Here is a 7,449-nt window from a genome sequence, read left to right as displayed (position 1 = left end):
GGTTACTAGTTTACTATTTAAACAACTTTTAGAGACTTATTTTGTACCTCATGACATTTTCAGATCTGAATTTTATACACTTTGACGGCATGAGTCTCTAAACTTCATTGTTGGGGGTGAAGAGCTCTGCAGTGTCTCGATGAATTAATACAATTGTTTCTGTTTCTCCTTTCAAACATGCGTGTTCTTATCTAAGATATTCATTTGCGCTTAATTATGGAGAAGGTGATGATCCGTGATACTCATCACCTTCCTCAATCCATGAACATGTGCCTGACAAACACCTCCGTTCTACATCAGATTGAATGAGTATTTCTTAGCTTCCTTAATCGGAATCTTTGTGGTATAAACTAGAACTGATGGCGGCCACTCTTGAGGATCCGGAAAGTCTAAACCTTGTCTGTGGTATTCCGAGTAGGATTCAAGGATTGAATGGCTGTGACGAGCTTCAAACTCGCGATTGCTGGGCGTGATGACAAACGCAAAAAGGATCAATGAATCCTATTCCAACATGATCGAGAACCAACAGCTGATTAGCCGTGCTGTGACAGAGCATTTGGACCGTTTTCACTGAGAGGATGGGAGGTAGCCACTGACAATGGTAATTCCCTACATACAGCTTACCATGGAAGGAGCCTTGCATTTATGAAAGTGAGTAAGCATTATGTTGCAGGGATTCAGAGGACAAAGCATCTCCAAAAACCCCAACATATTTTTCATTACTGCACAACAAGTAACTATTTCATACTCTTTTACTTTTCTAATAATTCCAAACACTTTTACTTCTTAAAATTAAATCCAAATAATCTTATTGGCATCCTGACTAAGATTAATAAAATAAACATAGCTTGCTTCAAACCAATAATCTCCGTGGGATCGACCCTTACTCACGTAAGGTATTACTTGGACGACCCAGTGCACTTGCTGGTTAGTGGTACGAGATCATAAGAAATTTTGATTTTGATAATTGGGATTAAGATTTCGTGCACCAAGTTTTTGGCGCCGTTGCCGGGGATTATTCGAGTTTGAACAACTAAAGGTTTATTTTGTTGCTTAGATTAGGAAGAATTTATCCTTTCTTTTTACTAGAATTGCATCTTTTATTATCCCTTTTAAAAATTTTTCAAAAATATTATTTTTCTTTATCAATTTTTAATTTTTTTTCGTGAGTTTAGTGTCTTGTTCTAAGTTTGGTGTCAATTGCATATTTTATATTTTTCTTTAATTTTTCGAACTTGTGTTCTTTGTCCTTCATTGATCTTCAAGTTGTTCTTGTTTATTTTTCTTGTTTGATCTTGAGTTTTTCTTGTTTTGTGTCTTTTCTTGTTTCTCTTGTGCTAATCCAAAGCATTAGTCTTCCAAAAGAAATATACATATTCAGAACAATTGTTACCTTTTCTGCCCAATTGGCTAGAGCGTTGGTCTATGTTCTTGGTAATTGGGTATCTTTATTTCAAAACTTCTTTTAAAAATAATTTTTCTTGATTTAATCTTGTGCCAAACTTTAAGTTTGGTGTTTTATTGTTAATTTTTCTTCAATTTTCGAAAATTTAGTAAAGTTTTCTAAAAATTTTAAGTTTGGTGTTCTTTCTTTTGTTCTTGTGTTCTTGTGAATCTTCAAGGTGTTCTTGAGTTTTTCTTGTGTTTTGATCTTAAAATTTTTAAGTTTGGTGTTCCTTGGTGTTTTCCCTCCAAAATTTTCGAAAATAAGGAGCAATAGATCTAAAAATTTTAAGTCTTGTGTCTTTTGTGTGTTTTTCTCTTTCATCATAAAATTCAAAATTCAAAAAAAAATTTATATTTTCTAACTAATTTTAAACTACATTTTCGAAATATTTATATAAAAATTTCAAATTTCAATTTCAAAATTTTTTTCGAAAATCTTTACAAAATATTTTTAATTTTTTTTATTTATTTCGTTTTTATTTATTCCATTTTTATTTTATTAAATAAATAATATCAACATACATATCATCTCCCTTGTTCTATCATGGAATTAAGTGGAAATGAACAGTCCAGGAGGACTCTGGGGTCATATGCTAACCCCACTACTGCTTTATATGGGAGTAGTATCTGTATACCCTCCATTGGAGTTAGTAGCTTTGAGTTGAATCCTCAGCTCATTATCACGGTGTAGCAAAACTGCCAGTATTCCGGTCTTCCACAGGAAGAACCTACAGAGTTTCTGGCACAATTTTTACAAATTGCTGACACAGTACATGATAAGGAAGTAGATCAGGATGTCTACAGATTATTACTATTCCCATTTGCTGTAAAAGATCAAGCTAAGAGATGGTTAAATAACCAGCCTAAGAACAGCATAAAAACATGGAAATAGCTGTCAGAAAATTCCTGAATCACTATTTCCCTCCAAAACGGATGACACAGCTAAGGCTAAGCATCCAAGGATTCAAACAAGGAGATAATGAATCCCTTTATGATGCCTGGGAGAGATACAGAGAGATGCTAAGAAAATGCCCTTCTGAAATATTTTCAGAGTGGGTGCAATTAGACATCTTCTACTATGGGCTTATAGAAAAAGCTCAGATTTCTCTAGACCACTCAGCTGGTGGATCTATACATATGAGAAAAACAATTGAAGAAGCTCAAGAGCTTATTGATACAGTTGCCAGAAATCAGCATCTATACCTAAGCAGTGAATCTTCCATAAAAGAAGAAGCTAAAACAGTAACTGCTGAACTCAGTCCTGTGGATCAGGCTAATGAATTCAATCAGTAACTAGACTTTCTAACTCAGCAGCTAGCCGAATTCAAGGAAATACTACAGGAAACAATAATGGCTAACAGGAATATGGAAGTACAGTTAAAGCAAACGGAAAAGCAACTATCAAAACAAATAACAGAAGAATGCCAAGCAGTTCAATTAAGAAGTGGAAAAACATTAAATACCTCATTTCAAAGCAGCAGGAAGGCCAAGAAATGAACAAATGGCTACTCAAAATCCCTCTGAGGACAATCAGAGTCCAGAGAGGAATAATGCTGGCACTGAAGGCCCAGCCATGCTCATTCCTGGCGTTCAACGCCAGAAACAAGCATGAATCCGGCGTTGAACGCCCAAAGGGAGCATAGTTCTGGCGTTCAGACGCCAGTAACAAATAAGGAGGTGGCGTCTAACGCCACTCCAGCTTCCACCCCTGGCATCCAAATGCCAGTGGGGGATCAGTCACATACAAGTGCTGATAACAACCCTTCTAAAAAGGCTTCCCAACCCACTTCTGTAGGTAATAAACCTGCAGCAACTAAGGTCAAGGAATATAAAGCCAAAATGCCTTATCCTCAAAAACTCCGCCAAACGGAACAGGATAAGCAATTTGCCCGCTTTGCAGACTATCTCAGGACTCTTGAAATAAAGATTCCGTTTGCAGAAGCAATTGAGCAAATAGCCTCTTATGCTAAGTTCATGAAAGAGATCTTAAGTCATAAGAAGGATTGGAGAGAAACTGAAAAAGTTTACCTCACTGAAGAATGCAGTGCAGTCATTCTGAAAAGCTTACCTGAGAAGCTTAAAGACCCCGGGAGCTTTATGATACCATGCACATTAGAGGGTAATTGTACCAAGCAAGCTCTATGTGATCTTGGGGCAAGTATCAACCTAATACCTGCATCTATTATCACAAAGCTCGGTTTGACTGAAGAAGTCAAACCAACCCGAATATGTCTTCAACTTGCTGATGGCTCCATTAAATACCCATCAGGCGTGATTAAAGACATGATTGTCAAGTTTGGGCCATTTGCCTTTCCTACTGACTTTGTGGTGCTGGAAATGGAGGAGCACAAGAGTGCAACTCTCATTCTAGGAAGACCTTTCCTAGCAACTGGCCGAACCCTCATTGACATCCAAAAAGGGGAAGTAACCTTGAGAGTCAATAAGGAGGAGTTCAAGTTGAATGTTGTCAAAGCCATGCAACATCCAGACACCCCAAATGACTGCATGAGTGTTGATATTATTGACTCTCAGGTAAGAGAGGTCAATATGGCTGAGAGTCTCGAATTAGAGCTAGAGGACATTTTTAAAGATGTTCAGCCTGATCTGGAGGAATCAGAGAGAATAGTAGAACCTCTGAAAATCCCTCAGGAAGAGGAGAAACCTCCTAAACCCGAGCTCAAACCATTACCACCATCCCTAAAATATGCATTCCTGGGAGAAGGTGATACCTTTCCTGTAATCATAAGCTCTACCTTAGAGCCACAGGAAGAGGAAGCACTAATTCAAGTGCTAAGGACATACAAGACAGCTCTTGGGTGGTCCATCAGTGATCTCAAGGGCATTAGCCCAGCCAGATGTATGCACAAGATCTTACTGGAGGGTGACGCCAAGCCAGTGGTTCAACCACAAAGGCGGCTGAATCCAGCCATGAAGGAGGTGGTGCAGAAAGAGGTCACTAAGTTACTAGAGACTGGGATTATTTATCCTATTTCTGATAGCCCCTGGGTAAACCCTGTCCAAGTCGTCCCTAAGAAAGGTGGCATGACAGTGGTCCATAATGAAAAAAATGAACTGGTTCCTACAAGAACAGTTACTGGGTGGCGTATGTGTATTGATTATAGAAGGCTCAATACAGCTACCAGAAAGGATCATTTTCCTTTACCATTCATAGACCAGATGCTAGAAAGACTGGCAGGTCATGAATACTACTGCTTCCTGGATGGATATTCAGGTTATAATCAAATTGCAGTAGATCCAAAAGATCAAGAGAAAACGGCATTCACATGTCCATCTGGAGTATTTGCATACAGAAGGATGCCATTTGGCCTGTGCAATGCACCTGCAACCTTTCAAAGGTGCATGCTCTCAATTTTCTCTGATATGGTGGAAAAATTTCTGGAAGTCTTCATGGATGACTTTTCAGTATTTGGAGACTTATTCAGCTCCTGTCTTGACCATCTAGCACTTGTTCTAAAGAGATGCCAAGAGACCAACCTAGTTTTAAACTGGGAGAAATGTCACTTTATGGTGACTGAAGGAATTGTCCTTGGGCACAAAATCTCGAACAAGGAAATAGAGGTGGATCAAGCTAAGGTAGAGGTAATTGAAAAATTACCACCACCAGCCAATGTTAAGGCAATCAGAAGCTTTCTGGGGCATGCAGGATTCTATAGGAGGTTTATAAAGGATTTTTTAAAAATCGCTAAACCTCTAAGTAATCTGCTAGCTGCTGACACACCATTTATCTTTGATAAGGAGTGTCTGCAGGCATTTGAGACTCTGAAAGCTAAGCTGGTCACAGCACCAGTCATCTCTGCACCAAACTGGACATTACCATTTGAATTGATGTGTGACGCTAGTAATCATGCCATTGGTGCAGTGTTGGGACAGAGGCATGACAAGCTCATGCACGTCATTTACTATGCTAGCCGTGTTTTAAATGACGCACAGAAGAACTACACAACCACAGAAAAAGAATTACTTGCAGTGGTTTATGCCATTGACAAGTTTAGATCCTATTTAGTAGGATCAAAAGTGATTGTGTACACTGATCATGCTGCTCTTAAATATCTACTCACAAAGCAGGATTCAAAACTCAGACTCATCAGATGGGTGTTGCTTCTGCAAGAGTTTGATATAGAAATAAGAGACAAAAAAGGGACAGAGAACCAAGTGGCAGATCACCTGTCCCGAATAGAACCAGTAGAAGGGGCGTCCCTCCCTCTTACTGAGATCTCTGAAACCTTTCCGGATGAGCAACTCTTTGCCATCTAGGAAGTGCCATGGTTTGCAGATATTGCAAACTACAAGGCAGTGAGGTTCATACTGGTGCACGAAATTGCAATCACACTTTTGCAATCCCGCACAACTAACCAGCAAGTGCACTGGGTCGTCCAAGTAATACCTTGCGTGAGCAAGGGTCGATCCCACGGAGATTGTCGGCTTGAAGCAAGCTATGGTTATCTTGTAAATCTTAGTCAGGATATCAGAAATTATCAGGATTGATTGTAAAAAGCAAAAGAACATGAAATGGTTACTTGTATTGCAGTAATGGAGAATAGGTTGAGGTTTGGAGATGCTCCATCTTCTGAATCTCTGCTTTCCTACTGTCTCCTTCTTCAAGCACGCAAGGCTCCTTCCATGGCAAGCTGTATGTAGGGTTTCACCGTTGTCAGTGGCTACCTCCCATCCTCTCATTGGAAATGTTCAACGCACCCTGTCACGGCACGGCTATCCATCTGTTGGTTCTCAATCAGGCCGGAATAGAATCCAGTGATTCTTTTGCGTCTGTCACTAACGCCCCGCCCTCAGGAGTTTGAAGCACGTCACAGTCATTCAGTCATTGAATCCTACTCAGAATACCACAGACAAGGTTTAGACCTTCCGGATTCTCTTGAATGCCGCCATCAGTTCTAGCTTATACCACGAAGATTCTGGTTAAGGAATCTAAGAGATAACTACTCAATCTAAGATAGAACGGAGGTGGTTGTCAAGCACACGTTCATAGTTGAGAATGATGATGATTGTCACGGATCATCACATTCATCCGGATTAAGAACAAGTATTATCTTAGAATGGAAGCAAGCATGATTGAATGAGAAACAGTAGTAATTGCATTAATCCATCAAGACACAGCAGAGCTCCTCACCCCCAACCATGGGGTTTAGAGACTCATGCCGTGGAAGATACACAAAGAAACGTGTAAAAATGTCATGAGGTCATAAGGTACTGATACAATGTCAAAAGATCCTATTAATAGTGAACTAGTAATCCTAAGTTTTACAGAAATGAGTAAATGACAGAAAAATCCACTTCCGGGCCCACTTGGTGTGTGCTTGGGCTGAGCAATGAAGCATTTTCGTGTAAAGACCTTTTCTGGAGTTAAACGCCAGCTTTCATGCCAGTTTGGGCGTTTAACTCCAAGTTTTATGCCAGTTCCGGCGTTTAACGCTGGAATTTCTGTAGGTGACTTTGAGCGCCGGTTTGGGCCATCAAATCTTGGGCAAAGTATGGACTATCATATATTGCTGGAAAGCCCAGGATGTCTACTTTCCAATGCCGTTGAGAGCGCGCCAATTGGGCTTCTGTAGCTCCAGAAAATCCACTTCGAGTGCAGGGAGGTCAGAATCCAACAGCATCTGCAGTCCTTTTTGGTCTCTGGATCAGATTTTTGCTCAGGACCCTCAATTTCAATCAGAAAATACCTGAAATCACAGAAAAACACACAAACTCATAGTAAAGTCCAGAAAAGTGAATTTTAACTCAAAACTAATAAAAATATACTAAAAACTAACTAAAAGATACTAAAAACATACTAAAAACAATGCCAAAAAGCGTATAAATTATCCGCTCATCACAACACCAAACTTAAATTGTTGCTTGTCCCCAAGCAACTGAAAATCAAAATAGGATAAAAAGAAGAGAATATACTATAGACTCCAAAATATCAAAGAAACATAGTTCCAACTAGATGAGCGGGACTAGTAGCTTTTTGCCTCCGAA

This window comes from Arachis stenosperma, chromosome 5, assembly GCF_014773155.1.
Source record: "Arachis stenosperma cultivar V10309 chromosome 5, arast.V10309.gnm1.PFL2, whole genome shotgun sequence".
Taxonomy (NCBI): Eukaryota; Viridiplantae; Streptophyta; class Magnoliopsida; order Fabales; family Fabaceae; genus Arachis; species Arachis stenosperma.
This window is presented reverse-complemented; position numbering follows the sequence as displayed.